Source organism: Medicago sativa, chromosome 1 (genome assembly GCF_051527215.1).
Source record: "Medicago sativa cultivar Bolivia chromosome 1, Bolivia_mono, whole genome shotgun sequence".
Taxonomy (NCBI): domain Eukaryota; kingdom Viridiplantae; phylum Streptophyta; class Magnoliopsida; order Fabales; family Fabaceae; genus Medicago; species Medicago sativa.
This window is the reverse complement of record NC_140749.1, coordinates 30,019,048-30,038,838: the sequence shown is the minus strand read 5'-3', so window position 1 is coordinate 30,038,838 and position 19,791 is coordinate 30,019,048. Positions and strand designations below refer to the sequence as shown.

The 19,791-nt window shown below is 31.1% G+C and overlaps 2 long non-coding RNA genes across 2 annotated transcripts; both read right to left on the bottom strand.

The window, feature by feature from the left end:
• Window positions 1–2,789: 2,789 nt before the first annotated feature.
• LOC146954155 (uncharacterized) lies at window positions 2,790–4,417 on the bottom strand. The gene is made up of 3 exons (XR_015011908.1): window positions 3,851–4,417; window positions 3,364–3,426; window positions 2,790–3,256 (listed from the first exon to the last, which is right to left on the bottom strand). It is a non-coding gene; the product is annotated as an uncharacterized LOC146954155 (long non-coding RNA).
• A 13,180-nt stretch (window positions 4,418–17,597) lies between these two features.
• On the bottom strand, window positions 17,598–19,725 carry LOC146954154 (uncharacterized). The gene is made up of 2 exons (XR_015012053.1): window positions 18,249–19,725; window positions 17,598–18,210 (listed from the first exon to the last, which is right to left on the bottom strand). It is a non-coding gene; the product is annotated as an uncharacterized LOC146954154 (long non-coding RNA).
• Between the last annotated feature and the right edge of the window lie 66 nt (window positions 19,726–19,791).

Below are 19,791 nucleotides of genomic sequence, written 5' to 3'. Positions count from 1 at the left end.
AAGAGCATTGTTTAAGGAACCCACAAAAAGAAAGTTTGTCTTGAAAATACAAGTCAAACATATATAAAAGTCATAATTACACAATTTCCAAGGTAAAACTTACTAATTTTGGATGCTTAAACAATGCCCTAAGGGCACTTGTTAACATTTTCCATATATAAATATAAATAACTCTCATATTCAATCACTAAAGATCATCATTATCTCAATTAAGAAACTTAAAACAATCAAAAGTAATTGTGATGTCCACATGACGCAAGTCCCCGACAATGGCGTCATTTGATGAATGTGATTTGCAGTATAAAAGTATAATTATCATCTATAGAGATTTGGTAATTGAACCGTTTATCTATTTTGATTAGGGTTATATACAAATATGGTTGGTTGTTTGAGTGACAAATGGTAAAAGAGGTTGAAACCGTTGAATGTAAAGTTGTTCCGGGATTAAGCTTCAAGAGAAGGAAAACTATATACACAAATGGTGCAAAAAAAAAATTGCTGCAACAAAAAATATACGCAAAGGGTGCAAAAAGTAAAAATAAAGATGAAATTGGGAAAATATATTTATAGATAAAAGTGAGGAGCATACATTGTTAGTTTCAATAGCCAGTAAGATGTAATATCATGTGGGGTGGATGTGTTATCTAATAAGTGTAGTTTTACGGAGCAAAAATAAACTTATTTGCATGAAGTTATATTTATAGATAAAAGTGAGTTGCATACATTGTTCGTTTCAACTGTCATTAAGATGTACTATCGTGTAGGGTCGGATGTGCTATCTAGTAAGTGTAGTTTATGGAAGGGAAATGAACTTAGCTTATTTGCATGGAGTTTGATTTTACTATTTATAGTTTAGAAAATAAACCAAATTCAAAGATACATGAGTTTCATGTGTCTTCTAACTTCTTTGAAGTCTTCTTCTGCAAGTAAAGAACCAAAACAAAAATAAATTAAACGTAGCATATATTAGGATGTTGTGAGGTAAGATTATAGATGACAACATGAGAGAGAGAGAGAGAGAGAGAGAGAGAGAGAGAGAGAGAGAGAGAGAGAGAGAGAGAGAGAGAGAGAGATGTAGTTACACCTATATTACAAAACATGGTAGAATCTATATATGGTTAGGTGTTTGGGCATGTAGAAAGAATACGTGTGATTGTAGTTAGAAGAATTAACAAAATAGATGTGAGTCAAATCATTAAAGGTAGATGAAGACCAGACAAACTATAACAGAGAATATAAAGAAAGATCTAAAGATTTATTGGTTGGGTAAAAATATAATTGTTGACATAACTATATGGCTAGTTTAATTCATAAATCGCTATTACTTAGTGGAATAAAGCTTGGATGTTGGTGGTGTACTCTATTCAATATGAATCTCAATCTAGTCTTTATAATTCTTTCAAATTTTACAAATCCGTCCCTTTATTTTATTTTTTGTCAAATTGAAACCTACATTTTTTAATTTTGCAAATCAATCCCCATTTTTCATATTTTGAAATTGGTCTTTAAACTTTTTAAAATTTCTTAACCATTCCAACAAAGTTTAAAAATTGGTATATAAGGTTTTATATAAAATTCTAATTTTTATAGTTAAAGAAAAAAGAAAACAAAAACCGAGAGGACATGACTGCAATCCATGAAAGAAACAAAAAAAAAATATATCGCATCAAATTAAGCAAGTTGTCTACCATGTTGCGCGTAGTTTGTAACTGAACTTTCTTTTGCATTTTTATTTGTCTTTAAGATTACTAGAATTTTTACCCGTGCTACCGCCCGGGTCATAAACAATGGAAAAGTTAATATGTTGTAATATGATTTTTTATATAGATAAGAAAACAATTCAACACAAACAATATTTTAAGACATACGACAGTTGGTCACACATTTTGGAATATCTTTATACACTACATTAGAAGTGGTGTTGATACAATCCCATTGTCATTTGTTCTATCGCACGGGTCTATTAGAGTTGAAGCGCTATTGTTTTTTAACGATTAATCTTTCTCGTTCTATTTTTTTGGTTCTATTTATAAGAGGGGAACAACTACCTTTTTGTCAAATTATGAATCTTGTTATTAGTACATTTAATTTAATACAAAATAAATCTTTTCCCAAATTTCACAAAGGGCCAAGACAAATATTTACAATAAATTTATTTTCTCATGGCAATTACTCTCATTCAATTCTTCAAAAAAAAAATTCTCAATATGCAATGACAATGGAACCTTTACTGTAACCATCTCATTCTTCAATTTATAGCAACAATAGAAAGCTTGCAATAGTGTCATTTGAGATGGCAAAATCAATTAGTCATGCACACATAGGAGAGGGTATTGAAAACAAAAATCTTAAAAGAAATGAATATAAACTCGCTAGTGTATTGTCCCATATGCTAAAAATTCAAATAACTTATTTAGATGATGACTCATAAGAGAAAATGTGTCAGCTAAAAATTTCAATACAGATCATGTAATGCAACTGATCTAAGATTCAAACCATCTCGTTAAAATGAAATAGAGCTATATATTGATGTAAGTTATTAATAATGAATAAATCCAAATAACTTGTTCGGATCAAATCGGATGCATGGACAATGACTCATAATCCTGGAATCATGTAATGTGCAGGTCTTATTAAGTTCTTCCTACTGAAAAATAAAATCTCAACGCGGAAAAATCAATTATAAAGGTTATTATTAGAACACATGTACATGTGTTTGAAACTTAGATTAGCTGCATTCATTTCTAAACTCTAAAAAGACACCATTTTTCTATCTAAACTCTTAAAGAACTCTAAAAAGACACCATTGCTTTGTTTCATTGAAAGGCTACCAAATATATACACGTTACAGGTTTAAACTGTGTCCTATAATTTCTCCTATACATTCATTTCTATCCTTATTTGACTATACAACATTTCCATCACTGAGAAAGAGTTGAATATAGAAGAGAATGAAATTATGGAAGTGGTTAAATATAGAAGTCTAATAAATGAGTTAAAAATGCTAATATGAGACCATCTATATTAACTTCAATGTCTTTGAGATACCATTAGAATGTGATCAACCAATTCGACAAATTACTGAAAGTATTTGATTAACAAACTCCAGAAATGAGTATTATACTTGTAACAAAAGTAAAGTAAAAAAGTAGAAATAGGATTGCAACCAATAGCACTCACAAAGAAAATAACCTAATAGCTCCACCATACTGCCCATCAATTCGTACGATAGCACCAAAAATTGCAAGCTACTCACCTTCACCAAATAAAATTGAAGTCCAGAAAACACAATCAAACTACACAACTATCATTAACTTTTAAAATTCAAATTACATATGCTTTTCAACAGTAAGTTAAACTTACACACACAATGATTGGGTTATATAAGACCTTTTTGAAATGGCCTTATTTTTCCTCTAGCCTTCTCTGGTTCAAAAGAACAAAGAAAGATGAGTGCCTTGAAACTGAAAAATAGCAACTTTGAAACTTTTATCGTGAGTTAGTCCTATCATGATTCAAAAAGGTAGGGAGTTTCCAAACCTAGACCTTACCTTTATAATCAAAAGTTGTATCCATAGCAAAAATACAGATAAGAGGAAAAGTAAAGAGTATGGAAAGAATGAAAATGTGAATATTCAAAAAGAAGCATATATAATGAAATAAGAAAAAGTTTTAAAGATTCTTAAAACTTTTCGAAAACGGCACTTCAACAATATCCCTACGGCACTCAACTGCAATTGAGGACCAATGAATAGTATGCAGAGAGAAGCATTGTGAAATGAATCAATTTATTTAAAAAGAACCATTAAAATCCTAAAACAACAAAAATCTAACAACAAAAATTCCAAACCTGCTTCAAAAGATCTAATTTTAACTATTGCTTTGATGAAGGAAAAATAAGGGATGGCCAGGGAAGAAGATGAGATTGGTGTGGAGAGGATCAATAAGAAAGGGAGGATGGGGAGAATAAGAAAGGGAGAATATAGGATGGGAAAAAACACGCTAGAAGGAAGAGAAAGAATGCCGCGTTAATTTTTCAATGTGCACAGTAATTGTCATATATTTCCAATGTGGGATTCAAATTTCAGATTTGGGACCCCATTAATTTTGTAATGTGTGCAAGCCATAAACTCATATTAGATCAAAGGATGAGATGCATGTTGAGCCAAATGATGAGATCCAACGGCCTCCCTTGTTTTGGAGGCAAAACCATTTAGGTTTAGGGTTTGCAAAGTCATTAGCAATGTTAACAAAGATTAGATATAAGTATGATTATGTAAAATGTTCTTCTTTAATTTGCATTATAACAATTTTACAAATGTAACGTGGATGCATCTTTTTCCAACTCTCAACAAAGTTGGCATAGTGTTTGCATAAGAGATGACGAGGGACATTTTGTCCTTGCAAAGACAGAATGGTTTACACTTATTATTGACATTGATGTGGTGAAGCGATGTGGCTCTTGACTGCTATGCAATGGGTAAAGATTTACAACTGTTGAATATGGATTTTGAAATGGATTCCAAAATTGTGGTAGATAGTGTTTATGGAGGAAGCACCAGTGTCTCAAATTATATGGCCATTATCAATGACTGTAGACACATGTTATTAACAACTTATTTAATGAACTCAGACTTGAAGTACATTGGAAGACAAGCAAACGGTGCTGCACATAGCTTAGCTAAGGAAGCTCCGTCTAATCCTAATTTCCATATTTACTCTAACTCTTGTATGGTTGACATTCTAATAAAATGAAATACAATAAACTTATTTCTATAAAAAAAAAAAAAAAAAACAACAACAATTATTCAAATGTCAAATAGTTGTCATTTTCTATTCCTCAACTATATATATTATATTGTTGTTTTCTCTAGCCTCCTAATCCTTCCAAACATGCTGCAATATCTATAACTTCTGAGCAACATTTGGATTTAAATTATTGTCAGCAACAATAACATTCGAATATGTCATACCACTCAAAAATGGAGGATCTTGAGTATAGTTCTTCTTTGTCACAACATCACTTAAAAAACCAACAACACACATATAAGAACATTTTCAAATTGGTCTCTATAACTTCTCAATTACACATAAAATTGCAAATTAATCCCTAAATTTGAAAAATTTGTTTATTAGTCTGTATTTTTCATATTTTGACATTGGTTTCTCAACTTTTAAAAATTTCATAAAAATAGCTCAATAAAGTTTAAGAATGAAGAAATTTGATACTCTATTTAATAAAAAAAAAACAAAGAAAATCACTCAAAATAAACATTCAAATTGCCCAAAATTTGTCCCGTAAGTGTAGCTCAGTGGTAGCTACCAAGGATAATTTGTGCAGGGGCCGGGGTTCGAACCCTGAATTCCCCACACATAATGTGTGTGAATCTAGCCATTAGGCTACTTGACAAAAAAAATTTGCCCAAAATTCAAATTTTTCGTTAATTATCAATTACTTCATCGAAACTCACTCTAATTTTTTTTTATTTTTGGTGGTGTCTAGGGTTCGTACCCCGGACCTTATATATATTATGCATTGTCCTTACCAACTGAACTAGGCTCGCGGGACAACTCACTTTAAAGTTCAACTTCATGCAAATTAACTCTGAAGTTTAATAAAGAAAGACTTGTCGAATTAGGACGGTGTAAAAATTCCAAAAGACACTTTGGAAAATTAGGTTAAACTTCATTTTATTGGGACCCTCCGGTCACTATTACAAGCAAAAGTTTACTTTTTAGATTCATTCAATAAATGATGTATGTAGTCTATATATAAACCACATACATTATTTATTGAATGAATCTAAAAAATCAATTTTTGCTTACAATAGTGACCGGAGGGAGTATGTTCACCATGACAAAAACCAACATGGACTAGGACATGAAAGTAAAGCCAACATTTTCCGCAATTTTTCTTGGTGATATATGAATCTACCCCACCATAATAAGTTATTTAATTCTGAAATTCACTTTTCACATAAAAAGCGTTTATTGGGTGGTGGACATTTCATTAATGCAAGCTTAGTGGATTCCTTTCAATAAATAAAATGATTACGTTACACGAGGGGAATATATTTGTTTTATAATGGCCATTGACGGACAGGATTATTTTATGGGTCTGGCTAACAAGTGCCCTTGGGGCAGTTGTTAAGGATGCAAAAATAGAAATGATTGATAAATTTAAAGTAGAAAAAGTTACTTTTTTCAAGACAAATTTTTCTTTTTGATCTTTTTAACAAGTGTCCTTAGGGCACTTGTTAGCATTTCCCATATTTTATTATAGAGTTCATAATTATTGGATTAAGAGAAGTGGTCCATCAAAATTGGACTTTAGCTTAAGAATGTTGTATTCAAGTTGCTGAAAATATTTAAATTAAATAATCAAGGATTAGCAACTAAGACACGTGATTCCACGTGAAGTGGGTCCTCTTGCTATGCCCTCTAGGATCCTTTGGGCACTAATTAAAGTTTAATTCAATTTTATAGTGTTGGTACAATTTTAAATCAACTAGGTTAAGTTTTGGCAAGCTTTAATCGCACAAATATAGAAGTCCAGGCTATAGGATAAATATTTTTTACTTTCTTCTTTTGATGTAATGTTTGTTTAATCACTCTTTTTTTGTCAACTTTAGTTTAATCACATGAACTTTTGGATAAGTACATATATAATGAGTTTCATAATGTTTTATTAATTATGTCTAAAAAGGAATGTTTCCTTAGTAATTTTAGTAAAGTGCTGAGATAAAATATCATTTTTGATTTCCATCATCAACAACACAAACATATTTATATATTGACCACACGACTTAATTAGCTAATTGTCTTATGATGTACAAAAGCACATGATTCATGTTTTTGTTATATATAATTCATAAAATTTTGGATCATTGACCAATTAATTTAAGGGGCTAACAGAGTGAGTTAGTGCCAATATTTTATGTAAATATTTCAATATTTTCTCTATTAATTATTTATTTTTTAATATTTTCTCTATTATGAGTAACATCTTGATAGATAGGTGAAATATTAGTTGGATGTTTTGTAGAAATACTAGATGCAATATTTAAATGTGCAAGAAACAAGAAATAACTGTTTGAATTGTGTTAGTCAGACTTGACTATTTTGAATTATTTTTAGTTTCAGCCTTTTCTTTCTTCTACAATAGTAGCTTTGAATGCAATAAAGTATTAAGTATATATATTCATACTAGTTAACTCAAAGGGAATGCTACCTCTAATCCCTTCATCTAGTGAAAGATTTACCTTGGCAACTACAAACAATTTTTCCATTATCCTCAAATAGTATACAAGTAATTCTTAACTTTTGTTATTTTTTTAAAGTATTCTTAACTTTGTCTCTTCAATTTTGTGTTAAAATTTTATTAGGTCTACTAGTAAATTCTAGTCTTCTCAATTTTTGGGAACCAAACAATATTGAGGAAGTGAGTACTATATGCCTCTCTAGGAAATTTGCTCAACAAAATGTTGTTGCTACTAGGGGGCGTTTACAAAAATTAAAATCTGTGACATAAAGTCATTTAGAGAGGATATTATAATTTCTAATCTATATCAATCAAAGTTTATAACTCTCTTAGAGAGAATATAAAATGTTTATTGAATATTTTTTAATCATAAAGCTAGGTTTTGACGGATATCAATATAATAAAGTCTTCATCAAGATAGAATAAATATAGTAAGAAGCTCTACATCCAGAAAGAAGAGATAACTAGCTAGTGGCTCTACCATTATCAGAGACTAAAAGTTTAGAAGAGTTCAAGATCACCTCAATCCAACTGCAAATCTTTTGATGAAACTCAAATGAGTGAAGAACTTAGGAGAGATTTTCAATCAATAATATTAAAAGTTTTGGTTATGTTAATATGACATACTAGATTGCTCACATAAATCCTCTTTTGGAAGACCTTATAATAGCTTCATACCTCAAACAAATACAATCGGAGATTTGTCTACCTTCAATGGAACTTCTATAATTAGGAGAGATAATGTTAGCTAATTTATCTTCTAACACATTAGTATTGATTTAAAATTTAAATTAGCCATTGAGATAGAACTATATTATTCAATTCTATCTGCTTGATTAACCCTAAGAATGAGAACCACAAAACTACCTTTCCAATTAGGCATCATTCAGCCAATATGAAAAAATTGAACCCCATCTCTAAACATCATTGCAAAATCCAAAACCTCAATGATGACTACCGCACGATCAACAAATTATCTCCCACATATAAAATTTGTTTGGATGATCAATTGAAATTCAAAAATAAAATAAATATGTACTCGCTCCGGTCACATTTATAAGAAAAAAAACACTTTTTAGATTCATTCAATACTTAATGTATTTGGTCAATATATAGACCAAATACATTATGTATTCAATGAATTTAAAAAGTGGGTTTTTGCTTATAAATGTGACCGAATGGAGTATTAATTTAGAATTGAAGATGTGTGTCGACTTTACCATAAAAGATGGTTGATATATGGATAAGCTATCGATCAGCTTGAACTTCTAGTGTTTTTGACAAAATTAATAGTTTAATTAGCCGATGAATGTGAAATGACATAAAAAATTTAGGGTCATACTAATAAGAAAAATGCTCTTCTTCTAATACGTTATGCTCACTCCCAACTGCACTTTCGAAAATTCTCCCTACGTGAGTTAACTTACGTTGCGTGTCCTTTTTAAAGTCAGCTCATTTCCTCAATTCTCATCTCAAATCTCCAAAAACTCTCTCAAATTAACCAAATCCCTAATTTCTTCAAGTTCAAATCCAACAACACTCCAATAACAAGTAATTTTTCATAATCAAACATCATTAACTTTATGTTTATATGTTAGATTTTTCCTCTTAAATTAAATTTTTTTTTAGTTTTAGGGTTTGTTTAAATTTTGATTTTTTTGGCAAGAAATGTTACAATATTTACATGTAAATGACTTATATTGCTTAATTGTTTAGATGTTTGCATGTTTGTGTTGCAGTTATGAGTTTTAGGGTTTATGTATAATTTGCACTCCAAGTGTTTGATGAAATGTTTGAATGAGTTTTTCATTGACTGTTTAATTTCGTATGGTGTAGATATGAAACAATGGATAATTTGTTGAAAGCTCAAGTAGTTTTAACGGTGGAAACCCTTATTTGTTCAAGGGCCAGATCGATGCCACGATAAAGGATCTGAAAGATCAACTGAACGAAATCAATCAAGGGCCCATCCTCGAAGACACAAGGAGGGTGGGAGGACCTTTAGTACGCACGTCCCAGTTATTTGCAGACCGAAAAGATAATGCTGACAAACGATGACGGTGTGAGGAGCATGTTCTCCAGATATTATCCGACACGCATGTTCCCGAGGTTTGAGATGGAAGCTATGTTGTTGAGATCGCCTGAATATATTCTTAACAATTTGATTATGCCAGAAAATTATGTTTAGGTAGCATCATTATTATGAAGTGTCTTTATTTTGTTGGAATTTAAGTTTTAATTCATGTTAGTTTGCGGAAGATGTTGGTATTGAAGTATCATATACTGAATGTAAAGATTTGCAAGCCTCTTTGAAAAGTCAAAAGAATGGATAAAACATATGTTGTATTCTACCTAATGGTTGTACAAATTTTTTCATTAGATTCCTTCGTATAAAATGAGTGGGACATAAGGGAATGCACCTCTAAAATGTTTTGTGCTTGATCGTGCTCCTCTGTCAATTGAAACTTGTCAGTTGGCAAGGCAGTAAGATTATGTTCAAAGCAACCTCTTGGAATGCATTCCTGTTTGTCACAACTCAATTTACATGAGGGAATTTGATAGGAAAATTTGTACAACTCATTAGGTAGAATGTAACATGTGTTATATCCATTCTTTTGAGTTTCAAAGGGAGTTTCAAATCTTTACACTAAGTACAAGACACTTCAATTCCAACATTTACTACAAACTTTCAACAATTTAATTTAAATCCAACATCATGATGATACCACATATATTTAGGGAGAATGTAATGTAATGTAGATGAAATTAAAACTAAATAAAATTGTGTGTTTTTTGAATTGATCTTGTGTACTTATGCCACTTTATTCGAATTTATTCAATACACAACTTTATTCGATTTCACGATGGGTTTAATTAGTCTTTGAAGACTAATTAAACAAACCCAACCACCTTCCCTCTAAATCCAAACCACCGTTCCTTAAGATGTAGATGGTGGTGGTCGCAGTGTGCTGGTGGATCTTCCATCCACACCGTCTCTCTTCTCAGCCTTTTCTGCCCGTGCCACGTTCTTGGGTTGCTGCGGTCACCGTTTCATCTGGTTGTTGAGCTTTACGATAGGTTATGGAGATTCCATTCAGATCCGGCGTCGCTCTGGTTTGCGGGTTAGGTCGTCGTGGGTTGTTGTTTCTGCCTCACTCAGTGACGGAACTACGTCGTGTTGCTTGTCCTTGAGCCGTTACGGGTTACGTGTTGCTGAGTTTTTTATTTTTTAGCCGGCTCTGTTGTGTAGTGTTTTGTTCGTGGTTGTTTGTGTTCGTCGCTGTGATGTGCTGACAGGTTCTGTTTATTTGTTGTTCTGTTGGTTCTTGTTTTGTTTCCAGGAAGATGAAGCTGGTGGAGGTTCGATCAGGATCTTGGTTGTTGTTAATCTCAAATCTATTTTTTCCAGATTTAAGATCCAATTACTTTATGTTCTGATTCATCTGTGTGGTCTCGCCAGATGTTGCTCGAAAGAGTTTGGTGCGTAGTCGCTCCGTGTTGACGGTAGTAGTCTTCAATCCTACAGTCAGAACGGTTTCATCCGTCACGGTTGTACCGTAGGTGGATTGTGTTCCGCCGTTCGTTCATTTATCTGGACTTCGATCAGATTGATAAGCCCGAAATAGCGCTTTGGCTTGCTGATGTTTTTAGGGAGCTGTTTGACCTTGAATCATTTATGTGTTTACAGACGATTCATACGCCTACCTTGATACTCTAGACATTCACTCTACGTTTTTTTGCAGTTCGATTACGTATCCATGCGTGGGTTCGCTGGGCTGTCCGTAGTAGTGATGTTTATAGTTATTTTTTTATACCACTTGTGTTCTGATTTGTTGTATCACCCGTTAGGGTTTGAGTCGGTGGTTAACTGGGTCAGGTTCATGCCCCCAGTCTTGTACTTCCTTTTTATTTAATTCTATTTCTACTTTGCTTAAAAAAAAAAATTAGTCTTTGAAGTCATTATATTTGTTAGATGCCGAAATCATAAAATAAATGCAAATATCAACAAAAATGAATAAAAGAACAAATTGATACACATAAAATCTCATTTTATTATTATGTCGATGCATTTACGATAAGGTATATTTCTTGTCTATGGAAAGGGGGTTGGGGTAAGACTAAATCTGTTTCAAAAGAAGATGGAGGTGATGGGGGGGGAGTATCTAAACCTCTAGTCTGGTAAAGCTAAACCTCTAGGGTAAATCTAAACCTCCAGTGGGGTAAAGCTAAACCTCTAGTGGTGCAAGGTGATGGGGGAAAGGGAAGGGGAAGGAGAAATAAATAGTGGGGGAGAAGGGGACTGGGGTAAGGAATGTTTCTTGTCTAACGCGAAAGAGACATTGATGGTCAACCTTGCATCCAAACAAACCAACATGACACCCAGACAAATCGCACTTCTTTGCAGTGCGTTACCATCTCCATTGATCGTTCATACAATCCTTGAAATTTTCAAACAGGCCTCTTTCTATGAAAGGTCATCGATGGAAAAACATTGTTGTTGTAGAAGGAAGAAGAAGAGAGAGTGTGAGATGATGGTGTGAGAAATGGTAAAGGTTGGAAGGGTATTTATAGGGGGAATGACTTACATATGTTATAACTACATTAAATGTAGTAAAAAAATGTGTAAAATCAAGTTTAAATAACTCACCACCGTGCAAAAAACATGTTTTACGTGCTCAGACCACCGATCAAAGCAGCATGAGTTAAGTCACGCCACCGGCCAAAGTAGCGTGAGTTAAGTCACGCTGGATTATAACATGCGTGAGTTAACTCACACTGAAAGTACCTAGCGTGACTTAAGTCATGCGAGGGTACTTTCGTCCATTCAGTTGGCCAAGAGCATTTTTTGTTGGGAGAAGAGCAATTTTCTACTAACAAATGCCCTAAGACCATCTCCAATGGGAGGATCTTGAACTTTTAACACCCAGTACCTATTAGGTACTCCCATTGGGAAGAAAGTTTTTCGAGGTCTTATAAGACCTGGGGTCTCACTTAAGAACCTTAATTTTAAGCGGGACCCATACCTTTTTAATATTAAAAAATTGAAATGTAATGATATAAAGTTATTGATAGTTGATTAGTGAGTTCCATTTAAGAAATTTGTGTGAGATGCTGGGTTGGAGAAATTGAGTTCTTATTAGGTACTACAATTAAAAAATGGAGAATGTTAACTAGTGCCCCAAGGGCATTGGTTAAGCATCCAAAACAAACAAGTTTTCGTGAAAGAATTGTGTAATCAATACTGGGTCAAAAGTAACATCTTATATTTCCAAGACAAAATTTCTATTTATAGAATCCTTAACCAATGCCCTGAGGGCACTGGTTAGCAAGACCCTTAAAAAATTATAAATGAATGATATATACGCATGAGACCCATTTAAGTATCCAAAAATGAGTGTCTTCATTGTGGATGCTCTAAGGTCATTTATCAAGAATCTAAAAATGAAAACAAGTGAGATATAAGCTCAAATGTTATTTTAACTGGATTATCAAAAAATGTTATCAATCTGTAAAATCAAAACTATAAACTAGTGAGGAAAAAATTGTTACTAATTAAACATGTTTATTTTGAGTTTTTCAATCATGTGCAAATTTGTACATGTTAAGAAATTCAAAATGATAAGTTTGCATTGGAACTTGTGCATTTAATATTAAATATGTATCTTTTACAAATTATTGTTGTTTTTCAATAAAAAAAAATCTACACTTTTAGTTGATTTAACATGTGCAATATTGCACATGTTAGACAAACCCATTTTATAAAATATGTTTTTGGTCCCTATAAAATTGGGACCTTTTAAGTTTAGTTCTTACTTAATTTTAATAGTTCTTTTAGTCTCTAAAACAAATTTCTGCACTCAGTATTAGTCCCTCCTCAATTCAAATTTGTTTAATTTATGTTTAAACTCTTGAGTTTTTGAACAATTTTTTGCAGACGTGTTAAGAACATTACTAAAAGTTCCTCTGCAAAAAATTGTCGCAAAATTTGATTTCTACGTCCATATTTTGTTAATTTTATCTTTAACTTTTGTCATTTTAAAAAATTCAAATTTAATTTAGTTAATGAACCTTTCATAGTATTATAAACTTGTCTTAAAAAAATCGTACAAAAATTTAAGAGTTTAAGGATAATTAAACAAACTTTATTGTAACAGGGACTAAAATTAGAAGTATTTTTTTTTGTAGGAACTAAAAAAACCTATTAAAATTAAGTAAGGATTAAACTTAGAAGTTCCCAATTTTATAGGGACCAAAAACATATTTAACTCTTATAAATTATTCGCTCAATTTGGGTTGACCTAATGATTGACTTTGGATCTTGGAATGTGCTCCTCTCAAGATCTCATGTTCGATTCCCCCTTATAACAATTTTGGTAAGTTAAGTCCATACAAAACTTTGATTTGTCTTTAAATGAGGCTTTTGTAAGTGAACGGTGAGATTGATCTTCTCGAATTATAATTGCCGTAGCGCAAATGTAAATGTTTTTGCATTCCCATACACGATTTTGTACTTGAAGTACTAATGCTAATGGTACAAATTCACATCACATGCTTAAAGTTGCAAAACATCATGGGTGCGACAAAGCACAAAAACCAAAGGAGATATGAGGTCACCTCAATGGTACGCTCCTTGTTTGCTAGTTTGATTCTTAGACAAATATTGAAAAGGAGAAAAGACAACTTTCTTTTCTAAGTTTTTTGTCTTCAAAGAATATGAAAGGTTAAAGTTGTGGATGGGGTGGATTGAATTATTTATCCATAATTTGTTTTTCCATGTCACTTCATTATTGTTTTATGAGAAATGATATTTTGACAATCATTTTTTGATAATTTTTGGACAACTTTATCTCTCATACTCACATGATATTGTTATCCTCTCTTTTTCTTTTTCTCTCTCCATTGTTTTTGACCAATAAGAAATAAGAAAAACAAGGTTGTCAACAAGGTGGAGTTTAGCATGGGAAAGAAAAGTTGTTTCCCACCATGGGAAAGTTTTTTTTCAACCATTAGATTAAAGATTTTACCATGGACTGCCTGCACCATATTTTTTTCCTTTGTCTTTTACACTTTTTTTTCTTGTTCAATCTGGAATTTTTTTTATTTCCATGCTAGCCTCCACCACCTCAATGGACTTTCTCACTCCATCAATGTCATAACCAAGCTTTCAACCCAGACTAGAAAAAATGCAACAATTGTGAAATTACTGCAGATCACAACTTTTTCCTTGATAAATAGAAGGTTTTGAGTTATGTGCAAGAAAGTTGGTTTCAAGATCTTGAAATCTTCAAAGAAAAAAATTAAAAGATGAAGAAAATTTAGAAAATCAATACACAAAAATCCATATCACAATCGGAGAAAAGGTTTGTAAATGGAAAGAGGAAAATCTATAAAAATATATTGTCGAAACTCATAATTATTATGCTACTCCTATTCCAATTCTAAGTGTTTTTGTTTAATCCATATATCATGGATCCCCTTTCCAGATTTTAAAAACGTGAATAGCAAAACTGCAATAAAATCTCAGTGTTATAGAAATTATACTCGAACAAAGGATATAAAAAATCATAGAAACAAAGACGAAGAACAAATGGTTTCTAGATTTCCATAACCTGAGACTAAAAATCATTGCAGACGATGTTAGACGGTCAACAACTATTTTATTTGTGGTATGTGAGACTTTCTTGTTTTTTATTCTATTTTAAAGAAATTAAATTAACAATGAAAAGTACAAACAAGGGAAGAAGGAGAATTCGGGACTGTCAATCTGATGTTGTTGTTCATGGAGGTGAGTGGGATGGAGGAGAGAGAATGATAATTGATGATGGTGTGTAAAAAAATATAGTGTAGGGAGACTATGATAAAAGTGTGTTCCTTAATTGATCTAATGGTTAAAAAGTAACTTTCCCATGATGGGAAAAAAGATCCCTTTCCCAGGCTAAATGTCACCTGTCAACAAAGTTGTCATCAAATGGATGTCAAAATATCATTACTCTTGTTTTATTTGTTTATTGATTAATTTGCTAACTAACCAGGTTACATCAAGACTAATTTTCCTTTGCCCCTTTATGCACTACAAACGACGCAATTTATCAAATTTGAGACACAACTTAAATGTTTTAATATTTCAAATGGAACAAATCTATCTATCTACTTTACTAACAATAAAAACAAAGTACTACCAAAGTTACTTAACTACCCATACCTAATTTTCTTCCAAATTTTTTCCTTTACAACTTTAAGGTTATTTTTGTCAAATCCACTATCAAAACTCACTTTACTAAAACTCACTTTCTCACCTATCTTTATTTAATAATAAAATTTTCTCTCTCATCCCAATTTCTCACATTTCTTTATTTAATAATAAACTTTTCTCTTTCATCTTTCTTTATTTATAATAATAAACTTTTCTCTTTCATCTATATTTATTTAATAATAAACTTTTCTCTCACCTTTATTTTAATAAACTTTTCTCTCTCAATCTCACTCTCCTCTCTTATCTTTTTCTTACCATCTTTCTTCATTTTTCATTTTCTCTCTTCATTTTCAACTCCACTTTCTATACTAATTTTCAATTCAGTTTTACTAACAAGTTTTTTCTAGAGGAACCTAACAAGTGTTGTTGTTATAACAGAATATGATTTTGTATTTTACGATAACACTATTATAAAATACGTTAATTATGTTTTTTCACGGGACGCATATTAATATTTTTCACACTCAAACATATTAGTAAATAAAATCTATGATTATTTTTATTTATTAGCTTTTTTCATATCGTCAATACTAAAACATGAACAATATTATAATATACTATGATTAATCATACTTCAATTTTTTCTGTTGTTTTTTTTAAATGTATCCCTAAAAAACCCGTTGGAGTGTACAATTGCAACACGATACCCATTTTAATAACTACAACGAGTGATCAGTTTTAATTAGTATTTTTTTAATATCACTAATTTAACACCACGATTGCCTAGGTTTTATTAATATATTAATAAAATATATGTGGGTGTATGGACTATATATTAATAAAAATATATGAGTAATGTTTGTTTTATGGGAATATATTAATATATTCTTATTTCTGAAATTTAATGGGAACTATATATTGATAAAATACAAATGAGTATATGAACTATATATTAACAAAAATATATCTCACTATATTTTTTTACGGGAATATGTTAGTATATATTTATTTATGAAATGTATTTTCATTTATTAGCTTTTTTAATATTGTCAATACTAAAACAAGAACAATATTATAATATATTATGATTAATCATACTTCAATTTTTTCCCTTTTTTTTGAAAATGTATCACTAAAAAAATCATTGGAGTGTACAATTGTAACACGGGACCCATTTTAGTAACTACAACGAGTGATCAATTTTAGTTAGTATTTTTTTAATATCTCTATTTAAACACCGCGACTGCCTAAGTTTTATTAATATATTGAAAAAATATATGTGGGTGTATGAACTATTTATTAATAAAAATATATATGTGAGTATATATTTGTTTTACGGGAATATATTAGTATGTTCTTATTTCTGAAATCTAATGGGAACTATATATTGATAAATATATATGAGTGTATGGACTATATATTAATAAAAATATATCTCACTATATGTTTTTATACGGGAATATGTTAGTATATGTTTATTTGTGAAATGTATTTTCATTTTTTTTTAATATCGTCAATACTAAAACAAACAAAAAAATTATAATATACTATGATTAATCACACTTCAATTTTTTCCATTGTTTTTTTAAAAAATGTATCAATAAAAAACCCGTTGGAGTGTACAATTGTAACATGGGACTCATTTTAGTAACTATAACGAGTGATCAGTTTTAATTAGTATTTTTTAATCTTTCAAAAAAATTAGTATTTTTTAATATCTCTATTTAAATACCGTGACTGCCTAAGTTTTATTAATATTAATAAAGTATATGTGGGTGTATGGACTATATATTAATAAAAATATATATGAGTATATGTTTGTTTTACGGGAATATATTAGTATATTCTTATTTCTGAAATCTAATGAGAACTATATATATATTGATAAAATATATATGAGTGTATGGACTATATATTAACAAAAATATATCTCACTGTATTTTTTTACGGGAATATGTTAGCATATGTTTATTTATGAAATATATTTTAAGATAACAATATTATATAATCAATTAATTATGATTTTTCACGGGATGCTTATTAGTATTTTTCACACCAAAACATATTAGTAAATAAAAACTATGATTATTTTTATTTATTAGGTTTTTTAATATCATCAATACTAAAATCTAATATATATAATTGTTCATATTAAAATTTAATTATTTTATAATTTTTTATTACTAACGATCAATATATACATTATTATGCTTTAAATGCTTTACATTTTTTTCACTATAGACAAAAAAAATCACTATGCCAAGTGCATCCGAGACGCGACACGCGGCGGAGCCGCGGCCATACAGCGCGGCGAAGCCGCGCTACCCGTGCTGTAGCACGGGTATCTCGACTAGTTGAATTCTTAATATGTATAAAAGTCAAACCATGACATACAAGCGGAATAGTTGATAAGAACATGGAGGATTTCTATTAAGTCTTAACCAAAAATATTTTTCAAGAGAAAAAATAATTTTATCAACCAATTGTTCAACAACAATCATCTTGTAAAGAAAAATAATATCATTACGTGACTTTTAAATAAATCACAATATCGAATGTTATACAATAACAAGACCCTTCTTGCACCTAGGTGCTACCCCAAAGGCTTCAAATACCACCACTATTGTTTCCTTTGTAGGTGACGGACCTTCATTGTTTAACTAAGTAATTGTCTTCTTTTGGCCGTTACTCCTTGACAAGGCCCTTATCTGTCATAGTCTTCGTCGTCGAGAAGTGTTCTTAGAACTTAAGGTACCTCTTGTGTGTTTGTGGTGCTCATGATGGATTTCGCACCATCTTTTCATTACTTGTGAGTTTCCCATTCATGTGTGTTTTAATATTTGAACGTGGTTAGGGTGGAAGTGAGTTATGCCCCTTGATCTACTCTATTTGTGATCAGTTTTTTAGGCCTTTGAGGGTAGAGTCTAGGTGGATGAATGGCCTTGTTGTGGTAAGACATTCGGTAGGATGGTCCAATTGAAAGTGGTGTAGTGATATCAATTTTTTTTCTCAAGTTGAAAAATATTGAGCAATTAGTTAATAGAATAATTTTTTTCTTTTGGAAACGGTTTTTGAGTAAGATTTCTTTGAACTACTGTCTTTTCTACGAGTGGAAGTTGGAATCGTTTTTGTGTTTGGACCAATAACCTTTTGTCAGTACTAGTTGACATTACTCATTTTTTTTATCGTTGGGTGTTTAACCTTTGTTCAATTAAATCCCTCAACGACCTCAACCTATTTTTCACTCAATTCTCATATAACCCATACTATAGAAGGATATCTAATCCAACAGAAAGAAACACATTCCATTCAATTAAGCCTCTCACACACCTTAATCAAAACTAACGTAAACATCAAGGTGTTTGATAGTACAACACCCCTAGAGAGGAGCATTGTCATTGTCCTCTATTGTGCATCCATCTCCTCTGGCCATTGTAAAAATCCACCTCAGATCAACATCTAATAATAATTTGAAAACAAACTCATAAGGACACATCACCTATATTGCATGCAAGAGTCATATTCGTCCTAGACAAATAAACTACTACCTAGCTACCTCCAAAATACAACCTCAACGTGCTCCACCAAGACAAAATACCAATCTAGTGAGCTTCTCTATGTTTCTCTAAATATCATCCCATCTATACACAGTCGATATTATTAATTTATTAACAAGTAATGACCATTAATGGACTCAAACAACAATCATAACATTATTATTAAAATGAGCTATGTTCATATGATTTGACTATATTATATTATCAAAACATGAGAGACTCTTCACCGTGCACATACACACACACATACATACATACATACATATAGTGGGTGTATGTTAGCAACTCTTATATGTATTTACTAGAATACACCCACTTATTTTTTAAAAGGAGTATTTTAACAAGTGAATAACTAAAAAATGATTAAATACATCCTAAGATGTAACTTGCTAAAACACTCTCACATAAAAACTAGTGGATGTTCCATTTTACTAAAATAAGCTTTAAAAAAAAAAAGAAACCTCCATTATATCTATCTAGTGATTTATCCTTAACATTAACACGTGGGTGTGGATGGGACGACAAAAGTGTCTGCAAAATTTGATGAAATCGAAGTAGAAAGAATAGAGCCATACTTCATTCCATACTTCAAAGTTCAAACATTAACAGCTTCAACTAGAAAAAACAAGAAAGTGTGTAAGATGCCCCGGCAAGGTTTGTAACACTTTAATTTGTGCAATATGGAGTCATGTGCATGCGACAAAGTGAATATTTTAGAATTTCTAGAAAGAGAAATGATATTTGAACATCTATTGTTTTTTTTTTTTCTTTTGAAGAAA